General features: G+C 52.6%; 1 protein-coding gene across 1 annotated transcript in view; it reads right to left on the reverse strand.

The window, feature by feature from the left end:
- Positions 1-20,960, reverse strand: part of GLI2 (GLI family zinc finger 2) — a 261,564-nt gene that overhangs the window by 66,640 nt on the left and 173,964 nt on the right. The window lies entirely within an intron of this gene.

Consider the following 20,960-nt stretch of genomic DNA (forward strand, 5'->3'; position numbering starts at 1 on the left):
AGCGGACATCTATGTGGATCTGTTAGTTCTCCAGCTCTTAATATTAATTCTTGACCCCTAAACGCTGTCGGGTGCCCCCAGGATCGAAAACGCTAGCACGTGTGTGTCAGTTTCCAGAGCTGAGTCAGCCTCCTGTCTGAACTTGGCCTGCCCTCAACAAATCATCACGATAATTGTAGGATGCTCTTTTGTTTATTAAAAAAAAATTCCTGGGTACCCTGGAGGCAAACATAATTATAGGCTTTAGGAAAATACAGATTTTTAACAAAGTAGTTATACTGGGAAAAGGTGGGGATTTCTTAGTCGACTCTCCTTCAATCTGAAGGCCACAGGCCAGTGGAAAGCAGGGTTAAGTTTGGATTTCTAATATTTTAAAGAAATGTGGATGGGTTTGTGATAGGTATGTACAGGTCAGCTGACTGCTAGGCTAAGAAATGCAAAGTTTTAGGAGAGGCGGGGTTTCATCATGTTGACCAGGTTGGTCTCGAAATCCTGACCTCAGGTGATCCATATGCCTCGGCCTGCCAAAGTGCTGGGATTACAGGCAAAGAGCGAAACTTCATCTCAAAAAAACAAAAAAGAAATAAACAAACAAAAAATGCAGAAAAATAATGCTACTAACTGTTTCTGTGCAAACAGATTCTGGTACAATACTATAAATACTATGAATTCCATTTTTTTTTTTTCTTGTAGTAAAGACACCTAAAATTTACCATTTAAACCTTTTCTTTTTTTTTTTTTTTTTTGAGACGGAATTTCGCTCTCTCCCAGGCGGAGTGCGGTGGCGTGATCTCGGCTCACTGTCAGCTCCGCCTCCCGGGTTCACGCCATTCTCCTGCCTCAGCCTCCCGAGTAGATGGGACTACAGGCGCCCGCCACCACGCCCGGCTAATTTTTTTGTGTGTATTTTTTTTAGTAGACGGTGTTTCACCGTGTTAGCCAGGATGCTCTCGGTCTCCTGAGCTCGTGATCTGCCCACCTCGGCCTCCCAAAGTGCTGGGATTACAAGGCGTGAGCCACCACTCCCGGCCCATTTAAACCATTTTTTTACACGCACTGTTGAGTGGCATTAAGCACCTTCACATTGTCGTGCAACCATCACCACCATCCATCTCCACAACTGAAACTCTGCACCCACGAAACACTAACTCCCATTCCTCTCCCCCAGCCCCCGTGCATCCGCCATTCTTCCTCCTGCCTCTATGAATTTCCCAGGCGAGCTATGTCGTGCAAGAAGGATCACGCAGTATTTGTTCTTTTGAGACTGGCTTATTTCACTTCACATAATGTCCTCAAGGTTCATCCATGTTACAGCCTGTGCCAGAATCTCCTTCCTTTTTAAGGCTGAATAATAATCTATTGTACTAGATAGACCACATTTTTTTGTCCACCCCTCTGTCAATGGATGCTTGGGTTGAACACAATGGATTCTTAACGGGAAGACAGTTTTCTCCTGAAATTTTAACTTTAGTTTTTACATGTTCAACTCCATCTTCATAATTTCACAATACTGGCACTTTCCATGGGGACCAGGAAAAACAAAAGCAAATCTTCTCACCCTGATTCAATCAGTTTGCCCAACTCAGACTCAAAGAGGAGTTGGTCGCAGGCATGTGGTCCAAGCCTCTGGCCCAGCTATGACTTCCAGAGCCCCCGAGTGCTGGAAGGACCACGTTCTCTCTGAGGCCCTGGCCACACACAGGTGAGCTGGGCATGTGGCTGTGACTAAGGCCGCTGTGGCAGGACCACTAGGTGCTCTGGAGGCTGGAGACCCTGAGGGTCAGAGCTCGCTCACCTGCTGCATGACTTTTGCAAGTTTCTTTGCCTCTCTGAGTCTCCATTTGTTCATCTGAAAATGGATAACAGTAACTACCTACATGGCTGCTGTGAAGATGTAAAAAACCCACACAGAGGAGGTGCTTCGCCCAGAGCCTGTGCAGAGAGGACACACTCAACAAGTGTCACTGCTGAGAAGGACAAGTGGCACTCATGTTTGGAGCCTCCAAAGTCCATCATCAAACTATGAATTTACTTATGTGAGGCACAGGACAAGTGGCTCATACTGGGTGCAAGCCCTAGGGAGGGTGGGGGGCCAAGCACTGCTTACTCACAAAGAGACCACTGGATCCCCAGGGAGCCAGCAGGGAAACAGTGACCGCTTTCCCAAATGTGTAGAAAAGGGCCTTAAAAACATGGCAGGGCGGACCAGATTCCAGTATTTTACTAACAAAATAAAAATGTGTGTGTGTGTGTGCGCGCGTGTGTGTGGTGTGTATTTCTAAATGTTTCCTTGCACATCAAGAAGCCCCCTGATGCAACTAGTGTCACTACGCCCATTAAAGAGATGAGGACAAAGAAGCCAATAATGATTCATGGCCTTGCCCAAAGTCGCAGGACTGAAAAACGACAGTGCCCAGGGGAGAATCCAAGGCTCTGAATGGCTTTTCCCTCCACCCAGCCTAAATGACACTCACAGGCAGCTCCCAAGCGCCAGGGTGATCCTAGCCCCCATCGCCCCACCATGTCCCTACATTGCTATGTACTTTAGTTAACAAACGCACACACAGTCCACAGCTCTGCTCTCAGCACTTGGCAAATACCAGCTCCTGGATTTTCCCAGAGACCCCGGGAAGCTGCATGCAGTCCAGGATTCCTTGGTCTTCACACAGGCCATCCCCCAGCATCCTGGTGTGCCTACCATTTACAGTCTTGCTCGTACAGAGGCTGAGCAGAGGGGTCTCCTAATGCCGTCAGAGAACAGACCACCCCACCCTACTGCCAGCTATGAGCTGACATGCTCTGCTCAGGATTCAGGATTCAGGCAATTTCACCCAGGTCTATAAAGTCTATGGAACATTGTGAGCTCCAGGGGTTTACCAGGCAAACATGAAGTAGAGGTAACACTGAGGCTGCCCCTCTGCCCCACAAGACCAAGCCGTGGGGTGTGTGTGTGTGTGTGTGTGTGTAAGTACGTGTGTGGGGTGTGTTTGCATATGTGTGTGGTATGTGTCTAAGTGTAGCGTGTGTGGTGTATGTATATGTGTGTGCTGTGCATGCATGTGTGAGTACATGCAGTTGTGCATACGTGTGTAGTGTGTGGTGTGTCTCTGTTGTAGTATGTGTCTTTGTGTGTATGTGTATTGCTGTATGTGTATGTGTGTTGCTGTGTATGTGCATGTGATGTGTGTGTTGTTGTATGTGGATGTTATGTGTAGTATGTGTATGTATGTGTTGCTGTGTATGTGTGCATATATGTGCTGTGTGTGTGTTGCTGTGTGCATGTGCATGGATGTTATATGTGTATGTGTGTTGCTGTGTATATATGCATGTGTATGCTGTATGTGTGTATGTTGTATGTGTTGCTGTGTGTACGTGCATGTTGCTGTGTATATACATGTGTGTTGCCATATGTGCATATGCTGTGTGTAGTATGTGTGTGCTGCTGTGTGTGTATGTGTTGCATGTGTACATATGTGTTGCTGTGTATGTATGTGTGTTGTATGTGTATGTTGCTGTGTGTATGTGTGTGCTGTTGTATGTGTGCTGTTGTATGTATGTGTTGCTGTGTGTGTGTGCATGTGGTGTGTGTGTGTGTGTTGCTATATATATGTGTGTATATGTGTGTGTGCTGTATGTGTATGTGTGTTGCTGTGTGTATGTGCATGTGGTGTGTGTGTGTATGTTGCTGTGTATATGTGTGTATGTGTGTGTGTGTTTGCTGTATGTGTATGTGTGTATTGCTGTGTGTATGTGCATGTGGTGTGTGTGTGTGTATGTTGCTGTGTATATGTGTGTGTGTGCTGTATGTGTATGTGTGTTGCTGTATGTGCATGTGGTGTGTGTGTATATGTTGCTGTATATATGTGTGTATATGTGTGTTTGCTGTATGTGTATGTGTGTTGCTGTGTGTATGTGCATGTGGTGTGTGTGTGTATGTTGCTATATATATGTGTGTATGTGTGTGTGTGCTGTATGTGTATGTGTGTATTGCTGTGTGTATGTGCATGTTGTGTGTGTTGGAGGAGGGGCCTAAGGCTTCCAGAAAGAGGCCTGGGGAGGGGTCCCACAGAGTCCTGTTACAGTGGGGGCTGCCCTCTGTTTTCTGGTAGCTCCCGGGGTGGAGGCTGTGGAGGTTACAGGGGAAGCGCTTTCTCTTTCTCCAGGTAGGCAGGGCTGCAGGTGGCACCTCCTACCAGCTCTGCTGCTCTCTAGGAGCTGGGTCACCTGTGGAATGTGCAGGCTGCACCGTGCACCCCTCTCTCACCCCTGGAATCCCCAGGAGGGGCCTGGGGACACGTGTTAGTGGGTCCTCCTGTCCTGGCGGTGATGTGCGAGGTTGGCCAGGGCAGAGTGGCAATGTGCCCACCAGGGTTGATGTTGCGGGGCCTCGTCTCCAGCAACGTCTACTGCCTCATGGGGCTTTGCTGACAGCACCTTTAGTTTTACCATTAACCTTGCTCTTATTCCCATTTTTCAGGAAAGAACATCAAGGCTCAGGGTAGTGTGACTCTACTTCCATATGAGCAATGATCCATCGGGCGGTAAGTGACTGGTGGTCTCATAGTCTTTTCCCCACACAGCCCAGCCCAGCACCCAGCATGCAGCAGGCCTTCAGCGAGTAGGGCCTCCGGCACTGCTATCCCAATACAGTAGCGCGGCGTTTGCCCCAGGATGGACAGGGATGCATAAGGTCAGCTAGTGGGGGAAGGTGCAAGGAGTAAGATCAGGGAGCTGCCCAGACCCCTCTGCTCACCTTCAGAGAGAAAACCCCATCTATTCACATCAGCAGTTGTGAAGTATGAATAGCTGTCATCTAGAAATATTCATTCCCTCATTTATTTATGCATGCATACGTCTACCTTGTATCAAGTACTTGCTATGCAGCAGGCACTGCTCTAGGCCCTGGGAACAGTGTTGTGACAAGGCAGCCCACACCATGGCCCAGTGGGAGGAGACAGGTGGTGGACAGGTCAGCAAATATATTTATAACATAGTGTCACAGGGGGATGAAGCTAAGGAGGAAATCCACCAGGTAGAGGGAACAGAGGAAACATGGATGAGGCGCGGAGGTAAGTCAGCCTCTTTGGAGAAGGAGCTTGGGGCAGAGGGAAGAGCAAATTCAAAGGCCAGGTGGCTGGAGAACTCAGTGATTTCAGCAAGAAGGCTAATTTGCACTCACAGAAGGATGGATGGAAGTGGAAAGGCAGGAGAGAAGGTCCTATCGTACCGGCCAGGCTGTGGGAAGAACCTTGGGATTTTTTTTTCTGAGCAATCTGGGAAGCTCCTGGGAGGTCCAGAGCAGGCAGTCACCTGCTCTGACAAAACTTTTCAAAATGTCATACAAGGAGGGTCCAGTGCTGTGGGACAGCGGTGCCCATCCGCCAGGAATCCCAGACTGGCCCTGCCACTAGGTGGCCATGGGACTTTGGGGAAATTATGTCCCTTCTCTGGGTCTCACACTCCCTGTACAACAGGGATTAGAGGAGCTCTGAGGTCCCTTCCTACAGGCACATTCCTGCTATCTGTAAATGGTTACCTACTTGCCAGGCACAGGGCCTCGCTTATTCCAGCCAGTGACATCCCAAGGCTTCAGGAGGGACCCCCTGAGCAGGCCCAGACTGGGGCTCTGGGTGCAGGTGTTGGCTCATCTTTGTGGCCCTGTATGTATAATGAATGACCCAGCGGCCCTTCTAACCCACTTGACACACCAAGCCCCAGCCCTAGTCCTCTGAGCCCAGTTGTAGGACGACACCCCAACACCTCCCTACACACACAGGCACACACGTGCACACACAGCCTCTACAGACCAACTTTTCATCCCAAGTAACCTGAGGGATAAAGGTTGATCCTGACTCATTAGTGGTCTCTTTCGGACCAGCACGGATTATCCCACAGGCCCTGATGGAAATATTCAGAAGTGAATGCTCTGCTCAGAGTCCCCTGGCCAGGCTTAGGAGAGAAAAATTCTGTTTCCAACTCTGGCAAGAAACCACTGCATCTAGAGGCTGCAGAAGCCCACGAGGAGCATGAAGATGCGTGGGAAGAACAGGCGCTGCCTTGAGTGACATCCTGAGCCAGGCCCTTGCACACACGGCTTTCATTGTTGGCTTTTATGGTTTTTTTTTTTTTTTTCATGTAAAAGAAGAAATCCAAAATTAATCATGTCCTTCCAGCAGAGGGACAGACACACCATCCCCCCCAAAACATACACACCCCATATGCCATTTCAAAGAAATGATTCTCTTTTTAAGTTTCTGAGGAAGAAACTCTAAGATGGGAATTTTCAATGGATCACCACTCCACTCTGGGAAAAAAAAAAAAAATGGACATTTGTTTTTGATCCTACACAGAAAGCCCAACAGCCTAAGAAGCTGAGGGTGGCGGAGTGACAGCTTTTTCTTTAAAATCCTGGAATTTTTCTATGTTGCCGTTTCAACACCAAATGCTTCCTGCTGGCGGTCCCAGGGTGAGGGGACATTGGTGTGGGCAGTGTCCTGTGTCAGTGAGGAGGGCAGTGATGGGGCAAGGACAGCCCTTCCCCGGAAAGCCTGGCTCAAGTTAATGCCCCATTATAAATGATCCTGTGGATTCTTGGGGGAGAGAAGGAGGTAGGGGTCTGCAGAGTTCAGACAAAGAATCGGGAAAACTGGGTCATGGAAACATGACCGGGCGGCCTCCGTCAGCAGCCGGAGGAATTCTCCTCGGATGAAGTCATGTGTTGCCACAGTGCAGAGGCACTGCCCCGAGGCTGGGCTCCCGGAGAGGCCCGAGGGGCTGTTCCATGGCAGAGAGGCCAGGGGGGTGAAAGCAGCCACCTCCCAGGAGACACTGGCTGTGCTGGGGACGCCCCGGCCCTCTGGGCCGTCTGGTGATAGAGATTAGCACCATCTCCAGTTACCACGGTCTCTTCCATCAAGACTGCGGGAGGGAATGAGCTTGGAAGCATGTGGCCGCTGTGCACCAGGCCGGCCTGGACCAGAGATGAAACGAGTTTCAGAGAGAAACCGAGCTGCCCCGGCACTGAGGGAGGGAAGGTGAGGCCCAACCTTGCACGATACAGGTCTGCGTTACGACGAGGCAGCACAAACACATCTCAGTGTAGCCTGTAGGCCCGGGAAGGAAGGCAATGCACGGCTGGGGCCCGGATCCCCATCCTTCTTGGGCAGTTGGCCCATACTCCAGGGTCACCATGTAGAAGGCCAGTGCGGTAGCTGCATCCGTGACCAGAGATCAAGGAAGGGCACATGAGCCTTTGGTTCTGAATGCCAGGGCCCTCAGCCCCTTGACTGTGGCCAGGATGGGGAAGCCCGTGATGCTGAGTGTTGCTGTGGAGGGTTCCAGGGATTGGCTCCCACGCTGCGGGTGTGAATCCCAGGGGACAGTGCTGGAGCCACGTGGAGAGAGACTCCTTTGGAGCAGCCATGCTGCACCCACTGGGCGGGCCTGGGTAAGGACCACAGGTCCCCATGCCCTGTCCACCGGCCACACTCAGGTGGCCTCTGGGATGCCCACACACACCTTCACAGCCTTCAGTCCGGGAGGCCTTTGATCTGTGCAGGACCCTGGCCAGCACTCGCACACAAAGCACTCTTGGGGTGCCTGCTCTGCATCGGGCATTCTTACGTGAGGACTCCAATCAGCTGAAGTGGAGGCTTTCTTACCTCGCGTGGCTCTGGGATGACTGTGGAAGGACTGTTTGACATCCAATTTTGTTCTCACTAATGGGGGACTTTGGGATTCTCCAGTTAATGACTAATTTCTCATGTTTCTTTAACTTAGAATTCCTTGCATATTAAGTAATATCCAGCACAGTGTTATTTTCTTAGAAGCAAACAGAACCTGGGAGTCACGGGAATGAATTCACACTGAAGTGTAGATGGCTTACTGGTTGCTTTTCTCCTAAAGGAAGGACCTTGGCACAAAATACACCAATATCTTTGGCCAAAGAAGGCGCTAGTGTAGAGGAAAGAAAAAAGCAGTAGAGGGGCAGGCTGGAAGTCAAGGTAACCTTTACAGTCAGAGTGAAGTCCAGCTTGCTCCAGCATCACACATCAGCCAAAGGACAGTCCTACAGGATATCACCTACCCCTCTTGTCTAAGGAGCTTGGGATAGCAGCAGAACGCACCTGACCCATGAATCCAGACAGACCTGAGTGTGAACCACGACACTGTCAATCGCTAGCAAGTAACAAGCGTTCCAAGTTGCAGTTTCATCATCTGTAAAACAAGAATGACATCAACCCAACTGCCGCGAAGAATATTCATGGTGGGCCAGGCGCAGTGGCTCACGAATGTAATCCCAACACTTTGGGACGCCGGGGTGGGTGGATCACCTGAGGTCAGGAGTTTGAGACCATCCTGGCCAACATGGCGAAATCCCATCTCTACTAAAAACACAAAAATTAGCCGGGTGTGGTGGTGCACTGCTGTAATCCCAGCTACTGGAGAGGCTGAGGCAGAAGACTAACTTGAACCTGGGAGGTGGAGGTTTCAGTGAGTTGAGATTGCACCAATGCACTCAAGCCTGGAAGACAGAGGTTCCTTATCAAAAAAAAAAAGAATATTTATGGTGTCCATAGAGTAGAAACCTAATAAGTGATAATGCCCTTCCCCATCTCTGAGCAGATGTGACAAGGGTCCCAGTGCTATGGTAATGAAGGGAACTTTTCCTCCATTCCCAGTATAAGGGGCATTGAGATGTATCAGACAGAAACTCATATACGGCATCCACTGATGCTCCCTCCTTTAGCCACCCAGGTCTGATCTAGGGATACGACATAGTTCAGACACATCCCCCCACTAATATGGCCTTGACATACACAGGCTTTGGGCTCCACCCAGCCCGGCTCTGCAGCTGTCTCTGGAATCCACGGTGGAGCCGCTCACCACCCAGGGCAGAGTTCTCCATGCACAGATGTGCACTCTGCAAACTCACTGCTTGACAGAGTGAGGATTCAGGAACTGACGGAAGCCATGGCTTTGCAGGAAAGCTCTTCTACAAATTAATCCCTGCTGTCTGCCCATCCCTATTCCCAGATGACCAGTCCCTGGGAGGCTTAGGCTACTCCAAGCTCCCGTGTTTCCCACCATTCTTTCCCTAGTGTCTGTGTCCATGCTGCCCGGAGAAAATAAGCAGGGGAGGGAACTTGCAAGGTGGTCGGGGAGTTCAGGTGAACACTGTTGTGAATTCTGTTTAAAAGGAGGGCTCCCACTCTTCTTGTCCGCATTCAGCCACATATCCCATGGCGTAGCAATAACTCCCCTCTTGGGAAATTCAGCAGCAGGAGAAGCCCAAGGCAGAAGGGATGTAACCAGGTCCCAGGCTGCGACATCTCATGAAGGCTCCTCCTGTGTGCTGCAAGGTAGCAGTGCAGAGGATGGGATCCCCTCTACAATTCAATTATTTTACACCAAACCCAGTACTACTCCCCTCCAGGAAAGGGGGCGCATGGATGGCCTGGACAAAACTGCAAGAAGGGCAAAGCTGGGCAGGGCACTGCATCTTCAGGCTGCTTCTGGGCTGTGCCATGAAGCGTCTGCACAGGCTCAGGAGAACAGAGTGGGGGCTGAATGCACACAGGTGCCATCTCGGGGCCCTGGGTCAGGTCTGAGTTGTCAAACAAGAACAGATGCACCACTGGCTACATTGTCGTCAATGACTCTCCATTCTCAACAGAGAGAAAGAAAGTGAGAGTGATTGCTACTTTCCATTCCACACATAATGTACAATTTGGTCAATTAAACCGTTTAATCCCACATGAAACAGGAATGTGAAGACACCTTATGAAATGAAAAACGTTAATCTCATGGGTAAGGATGGCGATCGGCACCATCATTCTGGTGATGAACCCCAGAAGGCCAGCGCCCCACCCCACCCGATGATGCTGGATGTCAGCTTGCTGCTTGCATGGTGAAGGTCTCTTCTGGCCATGTATTCTGGGCTTGTCACAAATCCCATGGAGCAAGACTGCTCTCTCCTATTCCTGCGGAGATCCCAGGCCCAAACCCCAGGGAAGTCGAACCTAAAGGCTTCCCAGAAGATACCAGAAATAACGATACCAGCTTCAAAGAAAAGGCTGGATGCTCCCTCCTTCAGTCATCCAGTTCTGATCTAGGGATACGATGTAGTTCAGACACATCACCCCACTAATATGGCCTTGACATACACAGGCTTTGGGCCCCACCAAGCCCGGCTCCACAGCTGTCTCTGGAATCCACGGCGGAGCTGCTCACCACCCACAGCAGAGTTCTCCATCCACAGCTGGAAGTCACAACCACACACCCTGCTGCAGGTCAAGGCTTCCCCTACTCACTGAATGTAAGAGGACGCTGCTCATGTGCTCTGGAGGCCACAGAGAACAAGAGGCACAATTCCCGCCCACAGGGAGTGCCCTGGGGCGCTGCTGTGTAAACCACTACCACAGCTGGAGAGCCTGACCCTGTGGGATTCAGCGAGGCCCACGCAGCACAAACTGCCCAAGTGGCCTCGAAGTCAAGAAAATATTTCCATGAGGTCTGAAGCAGCCAGGAAGGCTCCCTAGAAGAGGCCAGATCTGGCAGAGCCAGAAGGAAGCGGGAGGATGGCAGGCTCTTCAGGCTCGGGGCAGTGCGGACAGTGAGCCCAGGATGCCCAGCTGTGCCCTGACACTGAACCGAGTGAAGAGTAAGCCCCGGTGCAAAGCACGTGGTCTCTCCTATACATACAGGATTAGGAACATCTCTTGCTGGTATCCTCGAGAGGAACACATGATATAATACACATAATAAGGGGAACATGATGAAGCGCCCACTAAGCCCTGATATCGGGGCTTCTCAGGCTGTTGCTGGGCCCTGTCCCCGGAGTTCCTGCCTCAGGGAGCCTGGGCATGTCTAACAGGTTCCCAGTGATGCAGATCCTGCTGCTCCAGGGACCACCCTGGGAGACTCACAGGCCCTTTGGCATTTCCACACTTGCTATGGCTCTGTAGTTCCCAGTTGCTCAGTAAGGAAGGGGAAATCATATCTCATGTCCGTGCTCCTACTAGGCATTGTACTAGCTGGAGAAACTCGACACAGAAGATCAGAGAGGCAGGAGTGGGAGTGACATGTGAATCCTGGTGACCATTTACCAGGGCTTCTGAGCAGCAGGTGCAAGGCATCTGGGTGTCTCTGGGAATGTAGGTTTAGAAGGCATCCAGGGGTCTGTGCTTTTCGATGGTACATGAATGAAAGTGCACACCAGGGCTGGGAGAGGCTGCCAGGAACCTTCTCCCCTTGCTAGGGAGCCTTGGTCTGTTCTGAGATCCTGACACTTTCAAAGACCAGCTCTTCAGCCACGTGAGCCCAGATGACCAGGTGTTCGCAAATGAGGACAAAGTCACTCGCCGAAGCATCAGAGGCAGAAAGCGCCAAAAGAGCACGAATCACGGAAAGCCTCCTTCCGCAGGGCCTTATGCAAATGGCATCATGATTTTCAATAATAAGCCACAGGACAGGAGACTTCCAGAGGCCCTCCTGATGCCCAGCCACCACCCCACAGGAAGCATTCAATAAGAATAATCTCCTGAATGGCCACTCCACAGCGTGCAACTAAAAAGTGCTTCTGTCTTACTTGGGGGAAAACAGTTGGAGCAGGAATTAAAATCAGACAGGAAATTCCAACACCACGAGCTGGCTGGTGTCCGGCTGGCTGAGGCCCAGGCCACTCACGCAATCAGGTCTGCCCTGCAGGCACAGCCTAGCAGGACCCATGGCCTCTGCTGGGTCCGCCCACGCACACTGCCCACCCCAGGCCGAGGTGTTACTTGACAAATTAGCTGCTGAAAGAGAGAGTGTGCTGGGCTGGGGCCCGCACAGCCACTCCACGCCAGGCACAGAGTCCTGAGACTGATCTCCTGGTGAGGGCAGGCAGGGACACAGAGGGACCTGCACATTCCAGGGTGAGGAGTGTGCTCCAGCCAATGCCACAGGAGAGGCTGGCCCCGTGCCATGTGGGTCACACTGCTTGGGAGCCAGGCAGCCATGGGATCTGTTCCCTGTAACAGTGGCCCTGAGGTGGCCAGGAGACAGGCCACAAGAGGCGGCACAGTGTCCCGGGGGACAGAGCTGAGGCTGCCGCCAGTGCCACAGCCAAGTCTGGCTCGACTACTGACTCACTGAACCTTCCTGTGCCTCGGTGTCCTCATCTGTAAAATGAGGATAGGGACAGGACCCATGTCAAAGGGAGAATGAAGTGGAGAAGAGCTTGTGCAGGGCCAGGCACGCAGTAGGGCCCCGAAGGGTGCCGGTGTGGCCATCCCTACGGACCCCTCTGCTGGGCTCCTACTCCTTTAGCAAGGGGTGAGAGACTGGGGTGAGCTCCAGAAGGACACTTGGGAGATCCCCACCATCACAGGGAATGGGATGGACTGCCCACCTGTCTAGGTAGACACGTGGAGTCCCAGATTAGAGAATTTTAGGGCTGGAGGAAACAATAGGGTTGGTCAAGCTTGATTAAGGTTGAAAACTCTGTCTTGGACACAGAATGTTTCTTTAAAAAAGTAATGTGCAGCCTCCCCACTGCAAAATGCAATAGATTTGAAGCCCAGAGGACCGTGGCTCCCAGGGACCCGGTACCTTGCAGAATCCAATGCAGAAAGCAGGAATCCAGCCCAGGAGCCCGGAGGAGACAGTGCCCAGGCCCTAGTGCTCCTTCCACCTGTCAGAGGCCAGGGCTGGACCAGGTGGCCTGGGATGGATTCAGGCTTTCCCCTAAAATCTTACTGTCCCTTGACAGACTCACTTGTCCACACACACTGGTGACCCAGTCAGCTGGCAGGGACCTTGTTGGCTGGCAGTGACAATACTGACTGGTCCCCATCTAAGAAGCCCACTTGTCATAGGGCATTTAGCCCTTTCAGGAGGATGACCATACCACTCCTCTGTCTGGTCCCCACGGATCCTGAAGGGGTCACTTGCCATTCTGTGTACTTAATTAACGTCCAGCCCCTTCCCTGCAGAGCCCAACAAGAGGCTTCCTGATCTGGCTTACAGGCCCTGCCTTGCATCCTGCCGAGAGCACCAAGCCCTGCTTTGCACTCTGCCGTAGCTCTCAAGACGACAGTGAGGCCACCAAATTTGGTCTCCACCAGACCCTGGTGATGGTTTCCCAGGCTTAGCCAAGGCACCTCTTTATTCCAGGCTGCATTCTGAGGCAGGGCCTGCCACAGACAAACAATGACCTTTAAAACCGGGCAGCAGAATCAGCCACCTGAACAAGCAAATGAGCACTGGGGCTGGACTTACTGTCTTCCTGCAATCAACAGGCAAATGACAAAATGCTCTCCATTCCTTCATCCAAGGAGGTCCCGTAAGCACCACTTCCTGGGAGCCTCTTATCAGTCCCAATAATTACGTGACTCAAAGGGATCCTTTAAAACTCTCTCTGCCTTGGACCAGAATCTTCCCTAGGTATCCACTCATCCAATGCAGCCCTGGCCAATGGAAAAACAATGTGGGCCACATATGTTATTGTAAATTTTCTAGGAGCCACATTTTTAAAAACCTAAAAAGAAACAGGTGATTATTTTAATAATACAATTTAATTGAACCAGTACATCAAAAATACTATCCCTTCAACATGGAACCAGTATAAAATTATTAATGAGATGTGTTATATGATTGTATTCCTACTACGTCTTCAAAACCTGGTGCCAAAACCTGCTGCACTCACAGTACATCTCCGTTAGGATAGTCACATTTCGAGCACTCAGCCACACGCAGCTCGCGGCTACCCTACTGAACAGTTCAGGCCTAACTCGTTATCATTATTGACTTTCCACTGCTTCGGAATTCTAGTCTAGCTTAGTAAAGTTCCATCGATACACAAAATACGGGGATGAGAATTCTTCCCAAACTTCAGTCCTTCCTCACTTCTGAATCTTAACTTCCTACAAACTTCTATTTGGTCGCTTACATTTACTGATGAAACAAGTTATTTTTCTTCCCTCCTTTCCTCCCTCCCTTCCATTCATTTAACTTGCAAGCGTTCCCAGGATCGTCGGAGGGTTACTTGCAATTCTGTGGGTGAGGCCGGTGCCCCGCCCAGGGAAGTAAGTCAGCCTGTGCCTCTCTCCCCACCCTTCCACACCCTTGACCTCTCCGCACAGAGCTGGTCGACAGCACCTCCCTTGTTCTGCCCTGGATTGCTGCCTGCTGCGTTCTTGATAAGCTTGGAGTGTTCCCAAACACGGGAGTCTCGGGTGTGTGGACTCCCGAGACCTTCCGACAAATAAGAGGGTCCCCAGAAAGCAAAGCCCATGTTGGGGTCATGAGAAGCAGTGCGGCAGAGCCGTGGAGAAACACCGGGTAAGCCATGCTACACTTTTGGATGCCTGGCTCCCTGCCCGTGTGATTCTGGACCCAGTTAACTGGATGATGGTTGGAGCACATGCCATTCCCACCACCCTCCCCACACTCCCCACCAACAACCATTGAGGCGCATGGAAACAGTATTTCTCTTTACTGGGATGCGGTGTCCACCAGCAGGACTGGAGGCCAGTCCACGAATCCGTGGGAAGAGCCTGCTCCCCTATTTTGTTGGTTTAGAAACCAAGACACAGAATATGTGGTCTCATGACCCAACCCTCCAGCCCTGAGCGGTGCCCAGAATCTCGTTTCCTAGAATAAGACTGTAGAAGAAAGGGAGGAGGAAAACATGCCAAAGCCTTTCTGACATCAAAAAAAACCTCTTGCAAAACAATATTTTGATGAGCTAAGCATGTGAATTAAAAGCAGACGGAGTCTACTTCCTTCTAAATAAACAGGGTTTAAAATCTAGGGGAAAACTCCCAAATACAATGTGTTTCGGGGCCGGAGAAACCAGAGCTGCCCTTCCGCAAACCCAACAGCAGCCTGGCCTGTGCACTCTCGTCCGAGGTGTTTGTGGGCAAAGGCCCTGCTTCATGGGTCCAGTCACAGCCCAGTAAGGGGACTGGAAGGAGGGTCTGAGTGACTGACAGGTGGTCCCCAGGTCCTGCCATTGCCAGCAGAATGGAGTCAAAAGCCCCAGCCTGGCACTCAGGACCCTCCTGATCCTGCCCCACAGACTCTCCCAGCGCCAGGGTCAAATGACAGCCTTGCAGACTCCACGCCTCCTAGGCTGCAACCTGCCTCCACCCTGCCTAGGAAGCCCCTCCCCACCACACCCCCTCATCCTCATCATGCCAACTCAGCCTGCCCTCAGCAACCCCAGTCCACACTAGCCTGCCTCCAGGAAGCTTCCTGGACCTTTCTTCTGCTACACCCCTCCACTGCAGGCAGACGATACTCCCTCCACAGCATTTCCTCCGAGTCAACGACCAGCCCTGTGCATGGCATGGAGGAGGTGAGGAGTATGTGCACAGCGAATGAACGAATGAATACATGAATGAGTGAATCCTCCCACTACTGGAAAACAGAACCTGAGGATAACAAGGGTGGCCAGTAGCTACCAACGGTCAATCTAAATTAATTTAGGACAGAGGAGAGAAAGCCATGCTGCTCAGGGCCACAGCAGGAGACAGACTGCTGTTCCCAGGAGTCAGCCACGCACTGGCCCTTCCTTGGAGACTGGAAGCCGAAGTGGTTCTGACAGCCAATGCACAGGGCTTCCTTCACACTGGAGCCTTCCTGAGCATGTCGCATTTTGTAACTCATTTCATCCTCATAGCCATTGAAAGGTATTGCTACTATTATCTCCACTTCAGAGATGAGGAAACTGAGGCACAGGAGAGTTCAGTAACTTGCCCTGGGTCAGTCAAATGGCTCATCCGTGTCACAGCCAGACCTCACACCCATTTCTCCAAAACTCCAGACATGGGTGGGGTGGGGTAGGCCAGTGTGAACTCTTCTTGGACCAGGAAGAAGAAATGAGGCCACGGGGAGGCCCAGGTCCCAGTCTTTGCCCAACTCATCCCCTGTTCTCCTGGGTGCCCACTCCCCCTCAGGGCACCCTGGGCCAGGCGATGGTGTAATAAGGGTCACAGGAGTGTGATGGAGGAGGGAGCAGCACTCTGTGACCCAGGCCCTGGTAAGGAGGTGGAGGAAACTCCAGGAAACACAAGGCCAGCCTTGGTATTTCCACTTCATTCGTGGTCTTTCCAAAAGGAAATGTAACCACTTAAAACAGAATGGGTCTGCCATGCAGCGGCATCTCAGTGCTGCCCAGGTACCCAGCGAAGTCAGAGGCAAGTCCAGGAGGGACCCAGGGGAGGGGAGTTATCTGTTTCCCCAGCTGTGTTCCTGGTGGCTGCTAATAACCCCCATGGATCATTCTGCCTGGCTCCGAAAACATTCTGACTGGCGTTAAAAATGGGCCCCTCTCCTGCCCGTGGCTTGGCGCCCCTGCAGCACGTGTGGGATGCTGGTTGTTAGCATGCTGCTTGTGTAATTAGGGCGGTGAGGATGGCAAAGGGCCCACCCCGGGTCCCCAAGAGTGATTGCAGTTCAGAAAAAGCACCCACTTGGTTTTGCGCTGATTAATGGTGAACCCCGCTAATAGCCCTGCTTAACACAGGAGTTTGTCAAGATTAAGTAATTGCCTGAAACAAAAAGTGTATTATCTTTAAGGCCCCACTGATGAATGACTGGTGCTAGGAAATGGGGTGATGGATGTTTGTGACTCTCTGCCACCAGCCCTCCCCCATTTGCATAAATTAAAACCCATCCCTTGATTAGACAAGAAGCCCTGACAGACCGTGCCAAGGGACCAGGTGGCTGAGGGCCCTGCTGTCACCCCTGCCTCAGGCCTGCTGACCACTAGGAGGCCCCAAACTGCTTGTTAGCATTATAAGTTGTGGGATGGACATAAGCCTCATGGGCAGGGGTGGACCAGATGCCCCAGGGGGATCAAGACTGGGACATGACAGCTAAAAGGAGGAAACCACAGCACAGGGAAACGGAGGGGACCCAGAGGGAAATGGGACCCATAGCCCCAACTATGGCTGGACAGAGGCTCACTCCACCCTTAGCTGGCCCTACACGAAGAAGTTGTAGCTATGGCTTTAGTCATGGGTCCCTGATGGAATAAATCTGTAGGAAGGCCTAGAAAAGGTCTGCTGTTCCCAGGGCTGTGGGGTCCGCACCTGTAAAGTGGGTTTATAAATGAGGGGGTGTGCACGATCTAACCACAGTTGCACAGGCATATTTTTATACCTCAGGGCATCAGGTTTCCAGGTCTGGGGCCATGAAATCAATGTCCTTTGAGCATTTCTTTCCTTCTGGATGGCACTTTGCAAAAGACAGTTCACAGCAAGGGACAGAACCAGGTGCAGTGGGAGGAAGCTGATATGGGGTAGAGCTGACCAGAGATAGCGGCTGAGGGAAGGGCAGCAGGGGAGGGGAGCTGAACTTGGTGGGGAGGGAGACAGTAGGATCACATTTGAGAAGAGGCTGCAGGGCCCAGGCAGGCAGGGAACACCGGGTAGGAGGCACCTCCAGGTGAACTCTCTGTAGGACCCAACCAGGAAGAGCACCCTGGGTAGGAGCAAGCCCTCCCCATGCCAGCCAAAAGGCGGAGGGTGCATTTATTCCCAATGAATGACAACAATCATGCCACTATCCTATGGCTTCTGGTGGCTCAGGGGACCGGGGACCTGGGGGAGCCTCACAGCCTCTCTGCTGGAGGTCAATTCCTCAGCACAAGCCATGGACAACACTGCACCCCAATTCTCCACCCTGGGTCAGGGATGCACTTTCCAGGCCCAGGCAGAGATGGGGGTGATCTGGGCATTAACTTGAAGCCTCCTCAGCCTGCATCTGACTCCTGCAGACCGTCTGTCCTCCAGCCATCAGCCATTCAGCACTCTCCTTAGTGGTTGGCTCCCCTCTTCCTTTCTGGGCAAAATAAGATTCCCAAACCAAACCACCCACCCCGAATCTGCCTCCAGGCTGGAGTGACACCAGCCAGAGCTGGGAGCTGTTCCCATAACATTGGTTTTCCCCTAAACCACAGCTTCAGCTTCAGAGCACATGCCCTGTGTGGCCCATCAGTGGGAGGGGCTGCAGCCAGGGGGCCCAAGCAGTGGCCAGGTCTGTGGGGGGGGGCAGGGAGTGTCGTCCCTCCTAACAAGGGGAAACTGCCTTCTCCCACATCACAGATGGCTGCAGGGCCCCACCTCACAGTTCTTAGGCCAGGACCCAGGCTTCTTTTCCCTTTTCAGGTGCTGAGAGGGATCCACAGTGGATGACTCTAGAGCATGAGTCTGCAGGGGGAGCAGATCCAGTGCTCGGAAGATGGGGCCTCCAGACACAAGGGGTTCGGGAAAGGGGTCCCCGCACAGCTGCCCACCAGAGGGGAGGTGGGGATGCCACTTCTCTTGTTCTACCCAAGTGTGCACAAATGAGTCACCCTGAAACCCACGTCCATGCCATGCTCTGGACAATCTTGGGCACCTTCCCCAATGGCCAACCCCACTCAGGTCAAAGCCAAGCATGGCTGAGTGGACAGACCACCAAACCAGGGCATGAAGGGTCACCCCTGGGTGGCAGGCCCCCCAGGCCACAGCTCCTCTGCTGTAAGAGTCCTCACTCTCAGCCGGTCCTGCTGACCCCACAGTGCCAAGGGCAGGTTTAGTGACCTATAATAGCGCCCCATGTGGGCATGAGGCCATCCTGTGCTGTCCACACCAGGGCTCCTGAGGACAGTCTAGCCCCCGCCCCAGGCGGTGAAAGAGGGTCAATAAGTGCCCCATGAGGACAGCACCCGCCACAGCTGCATCGTTCCTGATAGTAAGATTGCTTTTCCACGCCCAGCAGTCCGGTGGGAAGCACTCAGGGAGTATCTACTGAGTGACACACAACGACAAAAACTGCTGCGAGTGCGGGCACGGTTGTAGGCACTTCATATTCATGTGTTGATTTGCCCTTCATCTCAACTCCGTGTGTGTGTGCGTGTGTGTGTATGTGTGTGTATGTGTGTGTGTGTGCGCGCGCACACACGCATGTGTGTGTTGCCGGGGTTATAATCACCACCCCCATTTACACTGAGGAAACGAAGGCTTGAGGAGTACATGACCCATCCGAGACCACACAGTGAGGAACTGTCAAGGAAGATCTGAACCCTCGTTGGTGATTCTCCAGCTTGCAGGCTTAAGCAGCCACCCGCCCTGCCCACTGGCTGGTGAGGAAGATGCCATGCAGATGGTGACTGTTCTTTCCCATTACATAGCCTGGCTGAACAAGGGGAGAAGCAAAATCCCCTGACCACAGAAAATGCACTCTCCGTGGTAATGGATAAATCAGCCCTGTGGGATCTTCCCACGAGAGGCCACGGCCACTCAGAGCCCCAGAGTCTCCTGGCTCCCCGTCCAGTCTCCTCCACCAAGCAGCCCATGTCTTCAGGTCAGGGAAGTTTCTCTGGTTTACAGACCTCCTGCAGGATCTCAGGCCCAGTCTCTGCCCTGAAGATGCACAGAGGAAAAAGTGCTGCGCCAGGTCTCAAGGACCACCCAGGGCAGTGGGGAGACACCTGTCAACAGGTGAAGCCAAGCCGAGGAAAGGACCAAGAAGGCACACACAAAGGCACAGGGATGAGGAGCAGCGGAGTCTCCTGGGACTCCGAGAGCCCCGTGTGGTCACAGCATCAGCAGCAAGGCAGCAGGTGAGGGCTGGGCCGTGACTAGGCTTGTTTGGTGTAAGGACGCTGGGCATGAGTCTGCTGGTGATGGAGAGACATTAGGAAGGTTTATGCAGGGGGGTGACAGGGCCAGGTTGGTGTGGACGGTGGCGTGTGTGCGTAATGCTGCAGACAAGGAGATGAATTAAGATGCTGGTCTTACCTTGTGACCACTGGGTGACAGATGGAGGGCCTCTACCAGAGCGGGAAGGGCAGAGGTGGTGAGGAGGGAGGGGTGCACTCACACTCAATGCAGGATGCAGGGCCAGCAGGATTCTGCCGAGCCGGGATGCAGGGAGGGCAAGTCAAGCATTCTGGAGGAAGGATGCTAACTACTTTAAGTGGGTGGTGGTGGTCTCAGCTATGAGAGGGGACACAGGGGAGAAGGCCTGTTTTGAGGGCTAGAAAGTGCTGAGTTTGAGATGCTGTGGAACACAGAGTGGCTGTGTCCAGAGGCTAGTTACAGAAAGGAGGCCAGAGCTGGGGGCACAGCTCTTGGTGGGAGGTTGTCCTCTGGGAGACATTGGGTGGTGGCTGCGACTTTGAATGAGGATGAGATTGTACACGGCCAGTGTGTAAAAAGAGGGAGTGCGCTGGAGCCAGAGCCTGGGGACAGGACTCTTGCCTGAGCTGCCTGGTGCTCACCTGGCCCCTTGGTTTCTGAGCCTGAGGCACAGTCCGGAGCTGCCAGCCTTGCCAGCTGAATCTGGATCCTGGGTGCTCCACTCCCTTCGAGCCTGCCTGGAGTCCAGGGCAGGTGAGGGCGAACTCCATGGTCTACACTCAGCACTCCTGGGATCTGGGCCTGATGTGTGGAGTGGGCCTCATTACCCACCTGCTGGTACAGGCAGGGAGAGGGGAAACCATTCCAGGGATGTGGCCCTCAGTCCTACTCCCACCACCCCCTCAAGTCAGAGTCAAGGAGTCCTGGTCACCCCAGTGGCCCTGACTTCCTATTGAACACCTTGCCTGCCCCCAACCATGCTGAGACCAGGTCTCTGGCCCAGCTCCCTAAGTAGGTGCGGCTGCTGGCAGGAGGCTGGGCTCAGGTGGCTGTGCTCATGGCAAGCGGGGCATGCCATCTTAGCAGGAAGCGCCGGCCCTCGTTGGGACTGCATAGTCCCATCTGGGCGAAGAGTGGCCTACGCAGGTAACCGGAGCCCCATGATGGGCTGAGTGCACTGACCATCTGGGTGGACACTGGGACCCATGTGGGGACAGTGGGCAGTGTGGCCCTCCCCCAGTCAGCCCCTGGTAACCTCAGGGCAACAGCCAACACCTGCTTCACATCAGCTATGGTGTGTTGGGCACTATGTTGGGTCCTGATGGAATAAAAAGAACAAGAGAA

The sequence above is a fragment of the Chlorocebus sabaeus genome, chromosome 10 (assembly GCF_047675955.1).
Source record: "Chlorocebus sabaeus isolate Y175 chromosome 10, mChlSab1.0.hap1, whole genome shotgun sequence".
NCBI classification, from domain to species: domain Eukaryota; kingdom Metazoa; phylum Chordata; class Mammalia; order Primates; family Cercopithecidae; genus Chlorocebus; species Chlorocebus sabaeus.